General features: G+C 36.3%; 1 long non-coding RNA gene across 18 annotated transcripts in view; it reads right to left on the bottom strand.

Annotated features, from left to right (window-relative positions):
* LOC141451445 (uncharacterized) overlaps positions 1-23,355 on the bottom strand; it is a 351,563-nt gene that overhangs the window by 38,720 nt on the left and 289,488 nt on the right. For 17 of the 18 annotated variants that reach the window (XR_012456790.1, XR_012456788.1, XR_012456801.1 and 14 more), the window contains one exon: positions 2,658-2,765. This is a non-coding gene — a long non-coding RNA (uncharacterized lncRNA). Of the gene's footprint in view, positions 1-2,657; positions 2,766-16,330; positions 16,371-23,355 lie in introns of those variants that run through there. The other variant, XR_012456804.1, reaches the window with a different exon arrangement.

Consider the following 23,355-nt stretch of genomic DNA (forward strand, 5'->3'; position numbering starts at 1 on the left):
CCTGGTTTGTTGTCTGTCACGTAGTTTACTTGCTCCCACCAAACTTTGTACTTCATTCCCCTTTCCCCTCGGCAAAGCTACTAATTGTTATTTGCTAGAGCTTTATATTTATACACTAAGCCATCTATCCTAACTACTTTTATTATAACCAAACGCTTCCTTATTACCAACAACTATAATTAACTATATCTAATAGTTCATTAATTAACAATTAGTTTTGGCTCGCTTTCCTTTTACTACCTCCTTTTTTAAATTTATTTATTGCCCTTCTACTTTTTTTCTGAAAATATCAACAGCGATGTGGCTTCTGAGTGATCCCAACTTCATGTCTGAATACACCCAACAACTCAGACTGGTACTAACAAACTACTAAGTATCATCTACACTTAGCGAAATCTTTTTTTTTAAACAATCGATTCATCTTTAAATGTGGGGTTCAACGAAATGCTCCAATCTTCAACGAAATTCAAACTCTTCTTCACTCTAAAATACTCCGCACTATCGTTAAACAGCTCTATTTTACGTTTCAAATCTAAACTATCCACACAGACTTGGAAATTCCGTTTGTTTGTAGATCCAGGTTGCACGAACTCGCTACAAAAAGTTTTCATCAGAACTTGCACTCTCATTCCAAATCCTCTTGTCCGCTACCATTTATCATCTCATCACCATCTATATTATCTTCCCAGACGATTAAAACGTCAGTGGGGCCTCGCTATTTTCTCTCTCTTCTGAAGAGAGTAGCTAATCCTGGGAGACGACTTAGAGGAGTGTTATCACTGGGTAACTTCACCCCTCAATTAGTGGAGTTTGTAGTGGTGTCAGTTATTGTCCTTGTTACTAATAGTGTATCTATAGCGCTGGTGTAACTTAACTAATAAATTTTTAAAAAAAATCTTGGTCTTTACTTTCTTCTTTGGTGTTCATACTAAGATAGTTTAGAAAACGAAAGGGTTAGCGACCCTGTACCATGCAGCCAAATTGTGTTCTAGTAGTAGAAATATCTTTACTCGTTATTATTTTAATTGTTCTCCCACTATTCTAGATTAAGTTTTTCTGTAATTCAACCAACTCACATAACCACGTCCTGAAGAAGACAACAACTTTGTCGAAACGTTGGCGAAAAGACGGAGTTGTTTTTTTTGTTCTGGACCGAATCCTCGCTAAATTGAATCCCAAATATAAATTGTTTATGGTCACTAAAAGCTAATATAAATTCTTGAATAAAATTAACAAAAGAGAGGGCAGAATTTTTGCCTTCATAAAAGAAGGATTAAATATCTTATCCTGGATTAATATATAAAATAATACGCATGCGTGAAATACAACATTTATGAGCTGTAATCATGTATAAACTTCAAATAATTCGAAAGAAATGAACTTTACATTATGTAGCTAGCGACATAAAAAGGGTGATTTACAAAAGGGCTTTAGTGGTTTAAAGGGAGTTTTTTACCTTTTAAACACTTTAGAGAAATTTCACTCTAAAAGATTTTTATAAAATATTTTTTGGTTTATCAAACATTTGACTAACTGACAGAATTTAATACGGTTTGATGTTTAATGAGCGACTTGAATTGGAGTAGCTGGAACGTCGTTAAATTAATTTGTCCAATCCTATGAAGGCTACGGTTATTTACGACTGTGAAAGGAGTTCAGGAGAGTTGGTTATTTAAATTGTACGTTATTTGAGTGCGTTTGATGCATTCCAAGTGGGAAGCTAAGTGGAACAAGTGTGCGCTTTTAATGATTGGAAGAAGGAAGAAGGAGTTCAGAAAATCAAGGAGGTAAACGATCAAAAAAACTCAACTCTGATGATACACAGGAGGTAGGCGTAACCACTCACACTGACAAATACTCTATACATCACCCGATGAGCCCTACTTTCAGCACCGAGTTGCCTAGGCTCACTTAAACTACTTAACTTTCATTGCCTGTTTCAATAAACACCAAACCCTTCAATTTCTAACCGACGTACCCTCTTTCTTAAATGGAAAGGCACTTCAAAAGGGTGGATAATGCACTTTCTTCTACAGAGCGTTTGCTTTTTACTGTCTCATCTGAAGAACTAATGAGAGGTAAACTAAACTGCATGATTAATTGGTAAAAGAGTTGTGCAAATTGTGCTATTTATATAACTTGCACAACTTCAAGCATTAATTCAATTAATGCTGCATTTTCAATTTCTCCATCAAGCCTGGGTACCTGATTGCCACCGTCTCAAACTTTTCCCAATTTGTGTTTTTACTGGTTATGCGTTTTGATGTTCCCTGAAGACGGACTTGGTTTCATGGGAAAAAGGAAAATCCTTCTTTACAACATGAACTTACTTTTCATACTGATATCATCTTTATAATTACATTACCACGTCATATTTTACTCAAATATATTTCCTTCTGTAGAAATGTAAACAAAAATATGGTCTTAATGCATTTAAAAAAGTGAATTAATTAAAACTCTTACTAATGGTAACGAAAACATTGCAATCGAATCAAATCTTCGATATCGGCTTTTCAGAAGTATCCGCTTTGAGATCTACAGGTGCTTTTTATAAATTTGAGTGTCTGCGGGTAGTCAGAATACCCCAAAACGAAAAAATGTATCATCTAATTTAAAATTTAGTTTAGATTCAAATTTTAGACTAATATAACATTTACCTGATATATTTTCCAAGGGAAATTCATAAAAGGGCTCTTTTCAGTGAGTGAATAAGAGAAAGACTTCCTCTAATAGTGCCATTCCAGTCAAATGTACGGCCACACCATCTATAAAATATTAAAACGAGTTAACTGATGTCCACAAAATTTGAAGAGAATCAGTCGATCACATTATGAAATAAGTTTGCAGTAAGCAAACGATTGTTTCTAAAATCGATTTATTTTTTGTTAAACTTTGATCACACACTACATACATAAGGTACAATAGAAATATTACATTTAAAGCAATCCTTCTTTTCGAGCAAATTTATTTATATATTTAGAATGGGTTAAATAAGGTTTTCTAAACTTCCATTTTAGATATTTTAAGGTTTTACTGCCTTAAAGTATTTCATTATTAAATTTCTAACCAAACTTCCAAGCAAATCAATACCCCGGAAGTGCAATTTTAAAGAAAGGCTTCAAAACGTTTACTGCAATTTACTATGAATTCGCCAAATGGATTCATTTGACGCTGATCTAATGGCATACTTAAGCCTTAAATGCCAGTTTGTCTTGTGATTATTGCTCAATTAATAGTTTGGTTCAGAGGGAATGTGTCGCATTCTATCAGCATTATTATTAATTTGATCTCTTTTTTCTTTTTATTTTGCAATTCTAAGTTAGAAGAAAACTCAATTATATTCGTAAATTATGGTAAGAAAAAGTCATGTGAGTGTCCATAGAAGATTCTTTTCATGAGAAAGTGAAGTGAAACTGTCGAATATTAGAGAAAACTATTCGAAAACGATCTTAACTTAATAAAAAATTACTTCAAAATTGAGAATGATTTTTTTACGTTTAATTTGTTAGCATTATTTCTCAATATCTACGTAAGATTAATATTATTACTAAAATAAGAAAGAAAAGTTAATAAAATATGAGAAAATAGTAAAAGATTTAGAAAAATAAGTGAAAGGTATTGCAGCACCATTGTTAGTACGCTGTGGCCAGCCCCATAACTGGTTTTCATTGGACGGGGCGTGGCTACACTAGAGGTGGGCATGGCCCGCCCACAGTCTGCAGCCGTACTGCACTGTGATTGGCTAGTGCTTAAATTTCAATGAAATAATTAATTTAAAATTTTTTTTCCGACATTTCTCCCATAGGTATTTGATAAACTTTCCATTAAAACAATAAAAAAAATTTTCCTTAAAAATACCATAAATAATATTTCTATTGGTATGATACCTCATGTTTTACACAATTATCGTTAACAGAAACATAAAAGTTGAAAATTCGTATTGTTTAATCGTGAAATAGATAATAGAGAAATAGGCATATTGTAGACTTGTAAGCCGCCATTAAATAGGCTGTAAGCTTACTTTATACTCCATCCGGTGGAGAACTCTAGTGGCAATTTCTGTAAACATAAATGCCGTTTCTACATTCATATTTTACCATATTGATAACTAATTAGATTTATAAAGGATTACCTTACACTCGCATTTAATCAGGTTGGAGACTCACTAGACCTATATAGGACCACCTTACACTTAAATTTAACAATGTTGGTGACTCACAAGACTTATATAGGTCCACCACCTAACACTCACATTTAACCATGTTTTCGACTCACTAAACTTATGTAGGACTATATTACACACATATTTAACCATGCTGAAGACTCACTAGACCTATATAGGACTAGCTTGCACTCATATTTAACCATGCTGACGACTCACTAGACTTATATATGTCCACCTTACACTCACATTTAATCATGTTGGCTTCTTTCTAGAACTATATAGGTTCACCTCACACTCATATTCAACAATGTAGTTGACTAAACAAGACTTATATAGGTTTACCTCACACTCACATTTAATCATGTTGGCTACTCTCTAGATCCATATAGGTTCACCTCACACTCATATTCAACAATGTAGGTGACTCACAAGACTTATATAGCTTTACCTCACACTCACATTTAATGATGTAGGTTATTCTCTAGACTTATATAGGTCCCACCTTGCACTCACTTTAAATCATGTTGGCTACTCTCTAGACCTATGTATCTTACACTTATATTTAACCATTCTGACGACTTACTAGACTTATGTAGGACTACCTTACATTCACATTTAATTATGTTGGCGACCCACTAGACTTATTTAGGACTATTTTACACTCATATTTAACCATGTTGGTGATTTTCAAGACTCATATAGGACTACCTTATAGTCATATGTAACCATGTTGGTGGCAATTTATAAAGTTAAAAATTTATATACCTAGTTTGTATTTACTCCAAATTATCATTTCACAAAAACATTAATAAATAAACATACATTGTTTCAGATTTATACATGCATTACAGTAAATCTCGCTTTATGTTACATTGAACCCACCTTGGACTGACTTGCCACGTAGTCGAATACTACTTTAATGTGACCTTATTTTTAATCTTTTTGAACCGCTTGGTTGTCTCAACGCGGATGTGTTTTATTCCTCATTTATCAGTGTTTTCCGTGAACTGGCTAACACTTTGCAAACTAAAATTATTACTTGTTACTACTCCAGTAAACTATCTTTTATGGCTATCTGTTTTACAGATTTCAATGCCAAAAATCCTATTTATTGATCATGGTTCCCCCCCCCCACCAAACAGCTCCAACAAAACGTCAATAGAAGAAGGCATCATAACTTATTCCAAAGACCAGATTACGAAAATCCTCAACCACTCTCCTCAACAACATATATCAACAATAACAAAGCGTTTTTTGAAAATTCAAAAATATTAATAAAAATCTCAAATATGCCTACTAAGTCAGTCAAGAAGGTGGTGAACGTGGCTGGAAAACGTAAAGGGACGGAGAGTGGAACGGTCCCTACCACTAGAAGCATGTTGCGCCAACCGGATGTGAAGGTAGCTATGGAACTGACTGAGGTAAGCACCAACCAAGAAGCAAACAAGGTAAGTGATGAACAAATTTACACCAAGGCGAACAAAAGTACAAATGCATACACAAATATGGCGTATCAAAGTACGGATTTAGGACCCTTTTATGTTATAGTGGAAAGCACTAACAAGGACAAAAAGGGGCTTTCGAGGGTGCACCCGATGTCAGTTGGGAAACTATTATACGAAAAACACATAGACATTGCCAAAAGTATCGACGGAATTAAAAAGCTCGGCGTAAATAGAATGAGAGTTGAGATGAACAATGGGGTAGCGGCCAACAGATTAGTGAGTTCCGCAATTCTAAAGGAAAAGGGGTTCCGAGTATACATACCCAGATATTTATTGCAGAGAAGGGGAGTAATTAGGGATGTAGACACGGATTGCGATGTGAACAAACGGAGTCAACAATCTCAGAATTTTTGGAGAGGGTCTTTAGTAATAGAAGGGGAACAATATTATTGATGGAAAAGAGACACCAGATTGTTAGTATGAAGGTGGCTAGTTTCAGAAAAGTGAACATATTGATGGTGATGGGGCACTAGCTAGGTAGCATGCATTGGCATTGGATCTGGTTCAACCATTTGCAAAGTTGTGGTTAAAACTAAAAATTGGAATTTAATTCAATCAATTAAAATTCTGATTAGGTATTTAATTTAAAATGTTTTTTTTTTTTATTGAAAGCTTAAATGATTAAATTCCATTTAAATTAAAAGTGAATTTGATTCAATCTACTTCAATTCAATCATTATTAAAACTAAGTTTTGGTTTATCTCAATTTAATGGAATTTAATTGTTTAAATTTTTGACCATCTCTGGTTTCCGGGACTTAAATTTTGACCGATTTCAGTTATAAACAAAATAATGATAACTTTACGATGTGTGTTTGTTTCTAGGTTTCGATAGATTGCTCCCCAATGGCTCCAATGATTTCTGTTAAATTCTAGATCAATGGAAGGGACTGCACTGTCCAAACGACTTCCTTGCGGATCATCCCAAAGGGAATAATTTAATTGCAACCTTAGCAAAAAAGCTGAACACCCAACTTAACATTTATAATTATAAACAAGTTATAAAAAAAAAAGATTCTGACTGATAAAGAAGAAAGCCACAATTGAACCTTAAGTTCACGGTGGTTTTGGCTTTGTGGCCAAACTCTCCTACCTGATCAGGTAATCTGATCTGCTCAGAACAAAAAAAAAAAAAAAAAAATCGAAATACACGCAGACCTGTTAAAAGTTTGGGATACACGAAAAGAAAAGAAAATATGATTAGTGGGGAGGGTAATATCTCATTGGCTAATGTGATCAGTGATCAGCTGCTGGACCATACAATTACTTTAATTTAATTATTAGAATTACATGGAACTAGGATTAGTCATCGTTCCAAGAAAGAATGTTTTATGGCAGCTTTCTGGGAAGGGAGAAGTGGATAGGCCCACCTGTAAGGTGTCTTTTCAGTGTAATGTACGCTTTTACAAACAGAAAAATGTTGTTAAATATTATGACCCAAATTTTACAAAAATTTGAAGAGAAGTTGTGTGATAGAACTAGATAGATAATAAATTAAGTCGTATGTGTGGTTCACGTCACATCAATTTGATTTTTAAAATTTGTCCTTTGTCCCCACCCCTCCACAGAGAATACAAATTTTTCTAAATACGAAAAGAATAGCCCAATAGCAGAACAACTAAACATTAAAAATATTAGGCCCGCATAGTCAAACAATATTCACAATTTATTGTATAACGTTTCTCTCAAACTATTGGCCATTATTGTCTGTGTTATTTTTTTTTTTATTTTTGTAAAAATGGATCAGAAAGAAATGTATCCTGCGACCCGCATTGCTGATGATGTACTACGGTCTGGGAGGGCACCAATCAACGCTGCTCAATTTAATTAGGACGTTTTCCGTTAGACGTGGGCACCCATAAGCTTGTGAATGATAAAGCTTGTAATGGATACTGCGGAATGGTCCATTGATTAAATGTGAAAATAGTGATTTTGTTGTTATTATTAGTTTACAGAGTACCAATTGATAAAAGATTGAATTTGAGAATTACAAACAGAATAGGGGGAAACTACGTCAGAATAAAAAAAAAAAAGAAGTCTGATGTGACATACGACATTCTGTTGAAAATGTGGTTAGGTTGGCAGTGCTGGGATAACATTTTTTGATTTTATCCGTCGTAGCTCGCATGTTTCCGGTTTCAGATTTAAATCCATCATCAGAAACAGATAAATCAGTTTAACGTAAAGATATTCCATTTCACTTATGTATCCCACCTTGTACTACACTCGGCCAGCCAATTGTTTAAGCTGTTTTCCAGCGAATTCAGAATTTGATCACAACCATTATTGTGGCGCCCGCCCTCTTTGGTGGTGTCAGAGCGAAATATCAAATTTAACTTTCTCAATTTTTTTTTTTGTATTTTGGGTAATAGTGAGTTTTTATGGGGGGGACTCAGAGAACCACAAAAATAAAAATCCGAAATCTGCATTATTTAGAATTATCTTCCCTCAATTACTGGGATAACGGAAACTAATTTTTTTTAAAAAAAATCTTTATTCAGGTCGTTTAACTACGTCATTAATAATAGGTTGAACGCCTTATTCTATTCATACAGCAAATCGTACTAGACTTTTCAAAAATTTATTATTAACATTGGCAATTGAGAGAAGGGATTAAGTTCATTGGTTAGCGTACTGAATTCACACGCTAAGATCCCGAGTTCGAAACCATCTGCTGGCCCTTGGTGTTTTTCTTTTCTTTTGTCTTTCTAAGAACTAAGAATAAGAAAAACTGGATAAGAAAAACAATAAAACACTTACAACACGTCAGTACTTTTGAATTGCACTCAATCTACAACAAAAATCATCATTACTTTTGAAGTTCTTTACAGTACTGTTGTAAACATCAAAAGATATTGGCAGTAATACTGACCCTTATAGGACTGTCTATCCATTCATAGACACCCTTTCCCCCAAAAAACGTTTTGGAACCTCCATTGCTAAATATAATGTTAAAAAATAAATTGAAATAAGGTGAGACCTTGTTAGTGGGTTCGATTCCCCTGTCTTAGGCCTTGGATTTTATTTAATGGTTAATAAAAGAAATTTACAGTAAAGTATGTTAGGTGGTTATAGGCTAGACCCGCAATGCTGAGATGTATTGCTGTTTAGTGGGTTCGATTCCCCTGTCTTAGGCCTTGGATTTTATTTAATGGTTAATAAAAGAAATTTACAGTAAAGTATGTTAGGTGGTTATAAGCTAGACCCGCAATGCTGAGATGTATTGCTGTTTAGTAGGTTCGATTCCCCTGTCTTAGGCCTTGGATTTTATTTAATGGTTAATAAAAAAAATTTACAGTAAAGTATGTAAGGCGGTTATAGGCTAGACCCGCAATGCTGAGATGTATTGCTGTTTAGTGGGTTCGATTCCCCAGTCTTAGGCCTTGGATTTTATTTAATGGTTAATAAAAGAAATTTACAGTAAAGTATGTTAGGTGGTTGTAGGCTAGACCCGCAATGGTGAGATGTATTGCTGTTTAGTGGGTTCGATTCCCCTGTCTTAGGCCTTGGATTTTATTTAATGGTTAATAAAAAAAATTTACAGTAAAGTATGTTAGGTGGTTATAGGCTAGACCCGCAATGCTGAGATGTATTGCTGTTTAGTGGGTTCGATTCCCCTGTCTTAGGCCTTGGATTTTATTTAATGGTTAATAAAAGAAATTTACAGTAAAGTATGTTTGCTAGTCGCCTCCGTCTACGACCACCTAATCGGTAGTTGGATGTAAAGCCCACCTAAAAAAATAGGCAATTACTTTACTTATTAAAATCAGCTAGGTACCACGATAGCCGTGCGGTTAGAGGCGAGACCTGCAAAGCTAATATGCATTGTGGTACTGGGTTCGGTTCCCCCGGTCTATAGGCCTTAGATTTTATTTAATATTTAATAAGAGAACTTTGCTATAAAGTATGTTTGCTAATCGTAAAGTCTGACTGAAAAAAGCAGGCACTACTTTACTAATTGAAATATAAAGGGTTGATGGACCTCTTTAAGTTTTTAGTTTTAATGGCTAGATAATTGTAGAAGTCAGTTGAAAATAATACGCAACCTGAATAAAGATTCTTTTACACTAAAAATGTAAATTAATAGTAAAGGAGACAGTTAATTGTGTGTCTATAATTATTTTGGAAAATATAAGCACAAAAAAAAAGGAGAATATGAAGATAAAAGATGAAGAATGGTGTCTAAGTGATGGCCAGCACAGAAGACGGCGGACAAGACGCTAGTGTCCGGTAAACAGGAGATTCGCGTAGAAGAAAGTCCATCCGCAGTGCGCCACTCATGCTTGCTGCTCCCAAGACTTAGTGAGTACAGTTCGCCACTGTGTTCTTGTGATCAATATCCTTGTTCCTCCTTTCATCATCGCACTGTTTGTGTATAGAGTTGAACTCCGTCCACTTTAACCTAGCCCCTACTACACTAGGTTCACCCACAGCTCCTAAAATACATACTTGTATACAACAAATCTTCTTCCTAAGCTACAAAACTGGATACAACTACAGCACTTGTGCGGTCTCGTTCTAAATAAACCTTTGAATTCTAAGAGACAGTACAATAAATTTAGTCGCTAAATTGATTTTCTAAATTCACTAAAATCCCAATCATGAAAGAACATAAATTGCTTCTACAGGAAGTCCTCGGACTGTTCTCTTCCGCTGTCAACTTAGCGATATTAGCAACACCCCAGACATTTTGTACAATTTAAATATCTTAGAAAAGAAGGTGATAAAGTCAATGTGGCAACCAATTCGAATAAAAATGAACTCTGTATAGGATTAGTAAAATACTGCCAAGCAATATGAAGTTTTGGGAACCTGAATTGCTGTTCATGGCCTTTAGTTTAATTCCAGAATTGTTAATACTACAAAGTTTTGAAGTTTTCCAAATAAAACGAGTGTAAAATGAGGCAATAAAATATTTGATTTAAAATAAAGAGCAAAAAACAAACCGACAAATTAGAAAGCAATAGTTCTTTCTAAGGGGTAACTAAACTATAACAGTTACACTCATAAAAGCGGCTATTAAAAGAAAGCCGTTATTTATAGAAGCTGGTGAAAGGTATGCAGGTGAATGCACTTTGTATCTTCATTGAACTCCCTTGAGATATTACTCTTACCGGTGATAAAGGAAAGTGCTGCGATCGTTTCAACAGTGGGCAGCTCTACCCAGAAATAAGATGGTTTTTCTGAAGTGGTTACAAAAAAAAACAAACTGTACTTCACAAACTCATGTCAGCGGTGCCAAGTGTGGGTGGTGTCATGTTTTAGATATGTGGCGCCTAAGATAAGATTAGAACTTAGTGCGTGCCCCCGGTGGGAGGGGTGTTCTCCTCAAGCTTAAAGCTTCTTATTGTCTGGGTGAACCCCTTTCTGTAGGATCAAATTCGGAGAAATTTTGCTCCTTTTTTTTTTTTTTTTACAAGATAAAAGGATTTTTGTATCCCCTCTCTACTTGCTTGCTATCTCCTCTGGTCTCCAAAAACTGCCAGAAGTCTCATATCGCATAGTAATCAGATCGGATATAAGAAACCTTTTCTGACTGCTTCCGCTTGACTGTGCGCACACTTTATACTCTTGCTAAAACTACGCAGCTAGCGAAACCCCCAATAAAGCCAAAGACAATGGTTGACTCCAGATTATTTAGGATTTTTCATACAATAATAAAAAATTGAAAATAAGAAAACTGCAAGGTATTGTCAAGAAATATGGTTATTAGAAAAGAAAACTGTCTGTGACACATCTATTGAAAGAAAGTTAACAACTAACGGAACACACAAATGTACAAACTAACTTATTTATAGTTAAAGAATGTTTTAATTTGTGTATGTGATTAACAACGATTCCAATATGGTGTGTTAAGGCAGGATTCCAAGTCATTGATTGACGTTAGTATATGATAACACATTCCACAATCTTTTAAAAAGATTTATTTTGTTTAACAGCTTCATTTTGGTAAGACCAACACGGTTGGTATGACTTATTATACAGTGGAACCTCGCATAACGAGCACCTCTCTTAACGAGTAATTCGCATAACGAGTAAAACAAATTGATTCTTATAGCGAGCGATGTTTCGCATAACGATAGTTTTCTAATGAAATTTCGCTGACTGCGCAGTTTTCGCTGACCCATCGAAAACTGCGCATTCTTCGATTAGTCATTCCTGTTTACGCATATGCGTTTCATATTCTCCACGGATCTAATGCATTGATACAGTCGAAACCGAACTTCACCGAATGAGTGGTGTATAGGGGAAGTCCTTATAGTGACATTTGTGTTTAAATATTATTGTGTTTATTTTGTTATCCCTCTAACAAAATGGTTTCGAAAAGAATTAAAATAACGTTAGAATTGAAACGTAAAATCTTGAGAAACGAGAAAATGGTGTAAGTGTGGCTGATCTAGCAATTATCCCCTTTTATTTTAATTTATATGAAAACAATTGTTTCGCTTAACGAGTATTTCGCTTAACGAGATTGAATAATGTTTCATTTATAACTGTGATATATAAATTAATGATGAAGGATTCTGATTAATTAACAGTTACGAGGATTGAGGTCAGCATTAAATACACTGGAACTTTCAAAACTTTGTAAATTTGAATTCCAACTAGCAACAATCATACATAATCTCTACATTCGGATGGAGTCGCAAACAGTTATGCCTTTCATTATCCAGCTTCAGGCTTATTGGCAGGCTTACAAAACAAGTTATGAATGCATCCTGAATTATATCGAAAAACATTTCTATAATAGACTCCTTTTAGTTGACTCATTTCGTCCGAAACAAAAAAAGAAATTGATTCCCCAAGAAAAGAATCATTTTGATTGCGTAAATATAACCGATTTCAAAAAGAGGAAATATAGTTGGAGCGATGGTCGCTGAAATGGAAAGCAGAAGAAGTTGAAGAGCTGGGAAGTCTTTTTATAACGAAAACTTTTCTAACTTCTCACATTTTTTCGGATTATTTTAAAAACTCAACACATGAATTTGAATAAAATCCAACTTATTTGACTTATCTCCAAATTTGTTCTTAAAAATAAATGTAAAAAAATACAGGATAACAATGGATCACCAAGGTGATTAGCTATTCTCATAGAGTGAATGAAGTTCTTAGGAGAGAGGGGGGCGAAGTTAAGCTCTAAGAGTCATTTCAGTACATTGTACGCTTCTAAATACTATTTCCTTGTAATGATGAATGTGAAATGTCTAACCAAAACTCTGTTCGGCAGTTCAGTCCTATTGGAAGTTTCGTAGATATCGACATTTCCAAAATTTTTGTAGTTTTTCCAAGTTGACTCCAACAACTTTTATTTAAACATGGACATGACGTATGGAAGACCTAAGTCTTAGGTTCAAAAACTAATCCTCAGTTAGCATTGAATTATTATACTGATTTTTAGCGTTATTCTAGAAGGGAAGTCAATAAGTCACAATTCCTTCAATAAGTAACATTTTATTCTTGAGGAAATGAATATATAACCGAGCAAAGCTAAGATGTACTGCGGCATAGTGGGTTCGATTCTCGGTCTACGTCCTTGGATTTTATTTAATGTTTTATAAGAGAAATTTATTGTAAAGTAGTTAGTCGCAAAGAAGCTCGGTTTACAAAGAAATGCGGAGAAGACAGTTTACATGAAAAACCGCAAGAGACCCGGGTAAAGAAGAAGATTTCATCAAGTTGATGAGCGATGGTTAAAAGCATCAAATATTTAGGAGCGCGTATTGCCGAGCAGAATCACGTTAGCTCAGACATTACGGTGAGAATCGCAGCAGGCAATAGATGTTACTTCGCCATTCTCAAAATGTTACGCTTTAAAACGTTACCTACTTACTAACGCAAAGTTACTGCAGTGATAAGGCCAGTAGTTAGTTACGCGCGTGAGACCTGGGTATTGACCATTGAAGACGAGCGGGCCCAGAATGTCTGTCTGGGAGAGAAAGTTCCTCAGAAAGATTTATTGGAACCAGTGAAGGAGCGAGATCGGTGGAGGATTAGGTCGAATGTAGAGTTAAAAGAGCTATTACCAGGAACCGGATTTCGTAGCCTTCATTAAACAAGGACACCCTTAGGTGGTTGGTTGGTTCATGTGGAGCGGATGGAACCAGAACGCTTGCCCAGAAGGTTGCAGATGGCTTTCTAGAGCACGAGGATCGAGAGGAATGGAGGAGGATAGTTAAGGAGGCGCGGGTCATTTCAGGACTGTAGCGCCCCAGAAGAAAGGAAGAGAGGAAAGTAGTTGCCACCGTCCATGGCCCCTAATTTGGTAGTTGGACGCGTAAAGCCCACCTGAAAAAATAGCCATCACTTTACCTTTTTAATTTTATTTTTTTCTAAGTCCACTATCATTTTAGTAGAAGTTCTATGTTTTAGGAAATTTACGTAAAAACGCTGTAAAATCATTCATTTTAGATTTTAGGAAACAGCGTTAAAAATGTTTTTGGGTGGGGGGCGGGTAAAAAATTCTAATTTGAAGTTCTGAATGCTAAAAATACGAGGCATGAGAGGAAATAAAAGTTCATATTATAATTTCAGGAAGTTCATATTATTTCAACAAAAGTAATAAAGAATTTCTAAGTATTGTTTCGTTTAAAAAAAGGAAAAAAGAGGAGACAATAATAGAAGGAAAAAACCGCAAACCGCAACAACTATGGCATACAGCGAGGGGCCAAAATACTCATTGACTGGCTGGCTGGATGTGCATGATTGGGCCGCGCCACAACTACCAAACCAATGAATCACAGCGGTGTCGCTGAGAGGAGAAAGCGCCAAGCTGACTGCTGCACGCCTCCTGAAGACGTAAAACTTGTTACTCTCTAGAGTCTCTACAAGTAGAGTCTCTTAAAAGAGGGGGGGAAAAAGCTGTTTTCCCTTACCCGCGTAAACCAGACACTCTCTAGCAGACTGTTCTCAAACTACGAACCATGAAGAAAGTGGTACAGCGGGGAAGAAGAAGAAGAAGAAAAAAAAAGATTTGCCATGAGAGATAAGTTGTCCTACAGATCGAGCGGGCAACTGCCCCGCCGAAACAGAAACAGGCGGCCATAACTTTACAAGAAACTCCTCTCTCTCTCTCTCTCTCCTCACTCTATCTCTCTCTGCACACACAGCAACAACAACTAGGTTGTATCACACTCTGGTATCCTTGTAAGTTCGCAGACGTAATTCCAAGGTCGGACCAGGTCGGTCGCTGTGCCAGGCCGCCATTTCAACAACATGTTTCAGTTTCATTTACAAATACACGCGCACCACTCTATACATACACAAAAGGGCATTATCCTGTAATTGGGCCGTCTGGCCAATATGGGGTAATCATGTGTTAAGAAGGAAGTTCAGTTAAATATATGCAATAATATTAATAAAAATTATACAATAATATTTACCAACTGGACAAAAGTATTTTCCTTTAACGACAAAAAATATTTTGTTTTTTAACTAGAAGAAAATTGGGCCAAAATTTTGAAAATTTGTTTTCACACAAAAATACGTAACTCTAAACTAAAATTCTATAAGTTTACATCATCGTAGTGGTTTTATAGCAAATGTTTTAGATTTAGATATAGATTTTGAACGGCGGGACGGGACCCATGCCCAACGGCACCACAGCCTCAAGAGGCTTATTGTGCCTTCCCTTAAGTCTAGTAGGTGAAACCTCCCCTACTAAGAAGGTTGAGGGCTTCCCCTACCAGTTCCTTCTGCGCTATAATCTCCTTTGGTCTCAAGGTACCAAAGATATCGTAGCGCAGCCTCTCGATTGCAACGCAATCGAATAACAGGTGAGAGGCCGTTTCTTCCTCTTCCTGACACAATCTGCACAACGGTTCCTAACTGATAAGCCCTAACTTGTGCAGGTGCTTTCTGAACCTGCCGTGCACTGTGAATAGGCCTGTAACCAGAGTAACCTGATTTCTGCCCAAGCTCAGAGTCTCTTCAGTTCTTTGTTTACACAGCCAAGGGCCATGACACTCTTGCCGTGTTTGGCCCCAGGAAGCATCACCCAGTACTTTTCATGCTCTCTCCAGATCCAATCTCTGAGAGCCTCACGAACTGCAACCCCTAGTGATCCCCAGGACAGGCTCCGGGCCAATGAAAGGAGTACTAGCTCCATTCCTGGCCAACTGATCAGCTATTTCATTCCCCTTAATCCCCACATGGCCCGGCACCCACTCCATTCGGACTTTATTGTGCCGAGCCACTTGATCTAGGGCTTTTCTACATTCCCAAACCAGGGAAGAGGTAGTTGTGAAGGAAGAGAGGGCCTTCAGTGCCGCTTGACTGTCCGAAAAAATGCAAATCTCCCTATTTCTAAGATTCATTCGCAGATTTTCCCCAGCGCAAGTTTTTGATGGCGAAGACCTCGGCCTGAAAGACGGTGGCATACCTCCCCAGAGCACTCTAAATGAGTACCTTAGGTTTAGCCCCATACACTCCAGCTCCGGTCAAATGTTAGTTGGTTGGCTGCTTGGTTAGACTTAGATTCAAGATTGGCGAGGAATCGGTCAAATAAAACAACGTTTCGACAAATATATTGTCCTCTTCAGGGCCTGGATATTACAAATACAAAACAATTTACAGAGTCAGTAACCTAGAAAATCAGTAAAGAACAGTAATACAAAAATAAACAGTAAAATACAATAAATTCTTTATAATTGTTGAAAACTTACGTGGCTATGCGGGTTGGTTGAGTTACAGAAACTAAGAGCAAGAACTGGAGAAGCAGGTATATATATATATATACAGATATAGCGGGACTTACAAGGGAATTTTTGGTAATTACAATGGGACAGATACAATAGACTAATTACAACAAAGGAGTAAAGAATTTATTGTATTTTACTGTTTATTTTTGTATTACTGATTTTCTATGTTACTGACTCTGTAAATTGTTTTGTATTTGTAATATCCAGGCCTTGAAGAAGTCAATATATTTGTCGAAACGTTGTTTTATTTGTCCGATTCCTCGCCAATCTTGAATCCTAAGTTTAACAATTTACGGTCACGAAACCCAGATATTCTTTTTTTTTTTTTTTTTTTTTAGACTTAAAAAGATCCAAAAACAGATATTTCCTGTGTAATCATAAAATCAGAAATCCGCACGATGCGGACGCAAATGTTTTAAGGATTTGCTGCAATAATATTTAGAATGAAGAGGTGTAACAATGATTGTGCGAAAAGTCTTCCAAGTGAATGTACACTGCACATTGTTGCCAACAGAGTGCTCCACCGTAAATACTTGTGCAAACGGACCTCACCTCTACACCACCGCTGCTGCATCTGTCTGCTCTCCAATGGCGCGCTGGAATGTACACCAATGGATCTATTACTTCCTGTCATCATTTTACCTGCAATTCTCCCCCCCTTCATGCTTTTTGTCAAGGGCAAATTTACTTTAGTAAATAGTATAAATTCCTTGGGCTTGGAATTTAATAACTTTTCTTGAAACTAATAAGAATTTAGTACGTTAAGTAAATAACAAATTTGAAGAAAATCTATTAACGGAAGTCACATTAATTGGACTGAATTTGGTTGTTTTTCAAAGATTTTTTTCATAATTTTTGATTTTTTAATTTATTTTGTAATCTACAATCTGTATACAGTATCCAATAAGTAAATATGAAGAGTATGATGAACTGGTGCGGGAGGAGAGCAGGAGGAGAGAAGCTACCCAGCGGTAGCACTCTCTATAGGAGAGAGGGGAATGTGAGGAGGAGAATATGAGTGGGAGAGAGGAGAGATTTAGTTCTTCAGACTACAAGGAAGTCGCGGGGCTACTGGCGATTCAGTCGGCGAGGAGTATTAGGAATGTCAGAGGAGGCGAGGGACAGTACGAGAGGATTAGAGCAAGTAGAAAGAGCAGTATGGAACTTTTGGTATTTGGTCTTGGCGAGTTGGTTGTACAAATGGGATGTTGAGGTCGTTGTGAAGAGTGAGGTTAGTCACCGTAGAAAGGAGCGTCAGCTATCTGCTGGAGTAGTTTTGATTGAAATGTTTGTACAGTCTGTATGTTTGACTGAACCCCACCAGCTCCTATGTCCACATAGGTTTGAGAATAGTATTGTATAATAAGCGTTTGAATTCCATGGGCAATTTGGAGCGTCGTCCAAGTAGTCTGTAAAGCAGTTTTTCACGTTTTTCGTCATTGCTTTTCTTTTAAGTCTGGTGTTGTGGGTTCCAAGTGAGGCGTTTGCCTATAAAGAGCCCAAGGTAGCGCACCAGATCTGTATAAGGAAGAGGATTGCTGTTGAAGAGGACAGGTGGACAGGAGCCCCGCGGGAGTTTCCTAATTTTAAAATTTAAACAATGTTAGGATAATTTTTTTTTAAAGATTTCGCGTAATTATTATAACCTAAATTATTGAATTTTTGTATTTGTTTTTTTTTTAATTAAGGAGCTCAGCATCTGAGGTCTTGCTACACGTCGTCTTTTTCCAGCTCTACGATGTATATCGCCGGACAGTGAGCTGTAAGAGTTTCTTAGCAAGAAACGAATTAAACACAAAGTAGGACTAGAAACCGGGCTTAATAAATAGAAAATTAATAAATAAAAAAAAACTTCTAAACTTAAACTTGGGATAAACAGGGATCAACCAAACAACCCTAAGTAAAGTGCGAAACAAGAGGAACATTCTAAAGACCTCCTCAGAGAGTAAGCGCCGAAACTTCCGGAAAGCCTTCAACATTAGCGCATATTATGAGAGGAAACGAACGCCAAAATGTGATTAAGAGTGAACAGAAGACCTGCAATTTTTCAGCGACCAATATTTTTAACCATGAAATTGCTCTATTTGGCGTGAAAGTGTACGTAAAAGAAGAAGAAAGAAGCTATACTTAGAAAGAGATAGCAAATGATGCTGTAAAGTAAATGCACACACAGAAACAAGGCCTAAGTGGGAGGGGGTGACAGATGTAGATATCCCACTGATTACCCAGATGATTGCTAGTGGGCTGCCTTAAATATCAACTACTGATACGAACTACAGACCTAATGGGAGGAGCAAGCTGGAAATAAGATAATAAATCAAGGAAAGATCAGAGCGGAAGTGTGGCCATGCATTCTCTGCGGACAGTTATAAAGTTATTATATATGTAAAGTCAAAAAACCGATGGTCTTTTTAAATATATCTCATCACCCAGCTTCCTCAACTCTAATCTTTTCTACAAAACATCTGCAGCATCCTTTAGAAAAGCAAAACACAAAAAAATGGCTGGTCAAATTTCTAATTTTCTAAAATCCCACTTCCTGTTACTAAAATTTTAATTGATTTCTTCAAATTTCGTACGTGATTTATAATAATTAGTTTCAATCTAGGTTCGCTACAACGAAAGAAGTTTCAAGAAATACTATGACGTAGCCGCAAGCCGTCACTGGGCGGAAGCTGGTATATCTTATTTATTTATTATTGTTGTCTTTTATTTCGTATTCACAACTGCGTATAATAGTGACTTAAGAAGCAAATATGGTAGATACCTATACAATAGTAGTGCAAAAAAATTAACAAAAAACGAAATAATAATAATAATAAAAAGGGAAGGGATTAGCTATGCGGTTAGCGTACTGGACTCCCACGCGGAGGTCCCGGGTTCGAATCCAGCTGCTTCGAACCCTTAGATTTTCTCTTCCTAGGAGCTTCTTACAGCTCACTGTCCGGTGATGGACATTGTTGTCTGTAACGAGAGAACACTGTCCGGAGGCCGGTAGTGCACTGAAAAAAGCTCCGGGCGCCTATAACCTTAGATGTTGAGGTGCCTTGCCTTAAATCATTAAAAAAATTATGAAACAAAAACGCAAAAAGAACTTGAATGCTGCTGCATGCAACAGCTACTCCTGATTACTATCATACATAGGTTAACTCAAAGAACCGAATGAATTGAATTCAAAGGATGCGCAGTTTATTGTTCAACCAGTAGGTGTCGCTAGGCCATCATCGCTTCAGCATACGAGGAGGATTTGACGGGATCGTACTACGGGACAAGTTGCGTGAAAAGAGATTATGATGTACAAAAGGTTTAGAGGGGGCAATTTGATGTAGCGGGACTGGACAGGAACAAATGGGATTCGCAGATCAGAGTGGATGGTCTGGTTGCTCAAATAAAAGGTTCGAAGGATTTTCAACTGGAAGGATTGAATGCTCAGCTGTTCCGTACCAGTTCAAATCCGTTAAGTCCAGATAGGAGCAAGTTGAGCTAAATACCTTCTTTTCTTCTTTGTAAAGAGCCCAGCATTGATCGTTTACCAAAAAGGCTCTTTGAGCTTTTGATATCTCTGGTAGTGTTCAAATGTGCCAAGCCCACGTTAGTGAGTAGCTTGTCAAGGTAATCACCCGTCACTGGAATTACCCTTACTTTCCATTAGGAGACTTTTGGGCGCTTAGTTACAGGTCAAGTCCTGAAACGAAATATCAGTTTCCTGTAGTTCTCTAAGGTTTTATCAGTTTCAGATTTTACTTACACACGCACGCGCAAGAGTCAGGGTGATAGAAAGTAACAGTTACCAGAAATGGTAGACAAAACATTATCGAAGGAATTTCCGGTTGTACTATATGGTGAACTGTGGCCATGTTTACTACCAAAATAAATCACTCATTTTCTACACCAATCTCTTTTGGTTTTAACCAAACATTAATAAGGTAGAAATGTTGAGAGACAAAATAAAAACTTGGTTTATATTTTCATTTTCACCTCTAAACAAAAGTGTTTTTCCCTATTATTGGCCCAAATTTCCCGAGAATACTAAGTTGGTGAAAAACACCACTGACTAATACACGACTGGGTGTGCCCTAACACTTGGTGGTGGAAGGGGGGGGAGCAGTCTAACTTCATAAAGTTATTGATCTGCGTAAATTAAAGGGAAATTCCGCTCAAAATTATTTTTAGAAGAGGTTATGTCAGTTGTATCCTCTCTTTTTGAGGTGCTCTGAAATTTATATTGTTACCAAGGAGACGTTCTATCCCTCAAGCTTAGGAATGTTGTTTTTCAGCTTTGGACTAGGGTACAATTTCAAAGCATTTTCTAAATGCTAAATTATTATCGTTTTGGTTAAGACTATCTTATACCAAATTTTTTTAATTTTTAATGATGCTTCAATTGTTTTTTTTACTTAAATTTTATTCCCTACCTTGTTTTTTAGCCAAAGAAACAATTTTGAATGAGTTTCAAACTAGAACTATGCGCTGATGTGACGTCTTAAAATATAATTGTTCTTTAGTAGATGGAAAGTGTTAGTTAAAATCACTTTTAAACGTTGATTCCAAGAAATTTCTGATTTCTGGTGAAGTCTGATCTCGAACATAGCCCACGATAGCGATCAACTTGCAGTAACCAATGGTCAGACTTTATGTCCATCGAAGATGGTATTATCCTTATTAGGGGAAACTTTTATTGAGGCAAGCCAAAAAAATACGTAAAAGGAAAAATTTTTGACTATAATTTCTTTTATTTAGAAAAAATACAGTGAGTAATGTATGAAGCTGCAAGTGTTTTGATATTTCGTCATAATTTGGTCCAAAATGCAAAGCGGAAGCTGTCAAGTCAGCTGGCGCAATCAGTAGCGTATACAGGGTGTATACGGAGGAGTGGTAGAAACTTCGGGAGGTGATTCAGCAGCTCAAATGCAACAAAAAAATATTATTTTCACTGTGGCCCGATTCTCAATAGTGTCCAAGATATTTGCATTTTTAACTTTTCCGACCACACTCGCGTTTTTCACCATAAAAACGGCAGTAACTTTTCTATCCTTTATCCTACAACAAATCTGCTTATTCCAAACGAAAGAGCATTTAATTTCCAATAAATTTGCTTGGTGGAGAACGTCAAAACGATTCCATTATGTCGTTAAAATATGTTGCACAAACAATTGTAGTCAAGAAACTAAAAATTTGCCACAATTCTTTCCCACTTCCTTGTTTGAATAGTTCGAACGATTTTTGTAGCAATGGGCACCTGCCTAATGTACTTTTTCACTTCTGTGTTTTATTGCTACTTTATTTTTTACTTCCGTTTTATAAAATAATAATTGTTCTAAACTAAAATGGTAAAAATTGACATTTGAGTAAATTAGTAATGAAAAGTCAGTTCCCAAAATCCCAGTTTTCTGCATTTACACCCCTCTGTTCGGGGTAGGGTTTTATTAAAAACCAAAAAAATCCATATGGTCTTGAAGCTCAATAAATGCGCAACTTTTTCTGAAATTATGTGATTCCTTGATTCGTTAACCATTGAGAAAATGCAGCTGAAAATTTTAACAAAAATAATCGAGAACGAAATTTTTAGACATTCAAGTAAAAATTTCATTGTTATAAGAATCGTTTTGACGTTCTCCACCAAGCAAATTTATAGGAAATTTAATACTCTTTCGTTTGGAATAAGCAGATTTGTTGTAGGATAAAGGATAGAAAAGTTGCGGCCGTTTTTATGGCGAAAAACGCGAATATCGACGGAAAAGTTAAAAATGCAAATATCTTGGACACTATTGAGAATCGGGCCAAAGTGAATAGAATATTTTTTGTTGCATTTGAGCTGTTGAATCACCTCCCGAAGTTTCGACCAGTCCTCCGTGTACACCCTGTATAAAACAAAATTAGCGATATTTCCTCCAATTTTTCAATTAAAAACTTCAATCTTTACATTGTAAGTGTAATTATTTTAAATGATTATTATAAAATATGTGTCGGGCCAGATTGAACCTTCCTTTCACTGGTCTGTAGTTTGCCCATCACTGGTATAACCCATCTCTATCGTCCAGGGAAAATCGCGAAAGCATCTTTCACATTAGCCTCGCTGCTTTTACGGACTACACTCTAAAACGCATTGGAATGGTGAAAACGTGTCCGGCACAAAACGTGAGGCTAGCGATGAAAGGTGGAGGATCTACTAGGACAATACTAAACTTTCTGGACGGTAGTATTAGGAAAGACTATGTCCGTCTAACTCATCTAAAAAGGCCCAAAATTGGAGCCACTTTCACTAAAGATGTTTTTGAAATCCCGGAAACCGCACTAAGCCCAGCCATTAATTAATTATTACTATTTGTAGCATGAATTATTTTGTTAATATATCTTATTAAGAAAGTGATTGATGCAGCCTAAATGAAAGAATAGTTTTAAATTGAAAAAGTAATGCTTTTCAAACCGAAACACCTCCGCCTCAGGAAAAAAAGTTTTGGTGCACCCCCCTGATAGTGCCTAAAAATGTTTTTTTTTTTTCAAAAATGACCGACAACTATTCTTCACTTGGGGAACATATCTTACACTAAAATCTACAGCTTTGTTTTTTAAATATTTTGTTCAATGAACATTACGTATTATTGTTGAAGAGTTGATTTTGGAGCTCCGAGAACTAGGATGAACATGTTCTTTCGAAAGAATAGTGCACAGCACGAATGTTCTAGAAGCTACTAAAAAAGAATCCCGTTTCAGGAACTCGAATTTACAGTACTCGATCTATTCGCTTGATGTTAATGTAGCTTAAGAACTCGTACGAAGGCCTATCAATTTTGGGGGACAATTAGAGCTGGGTTTTTCTCTCTTTTTTTTCCCAGCAGCACAACTAGAAAACCTCAAGAAAAATTGTGATTAAGAGCCAAACTGGATGAGGAACAGATAATCTGGTAATCTTACAAGCAATATGCATGTATATCGTATGTATGTATATATTTATATGTACTCTTATATCAGTACATGTAAATTTTATG

Source organism: Rhodnius prolixus, unplaced genomic scaffold, assembly GCF_049639745.1.
Source record: "Rhodnius prolixus isolate KJV_2025 unplaced genomic scaffold, Rpr scaffold_8, whole genome shotgun sequence".
In the NCBI taxonomy this organism is placed as follows: Eukaryota; Metazoa; Arthropoda; class Insecta; order Hemiptera; family Reduviidae; genus Rhodnius; species Rhodnius prolixus.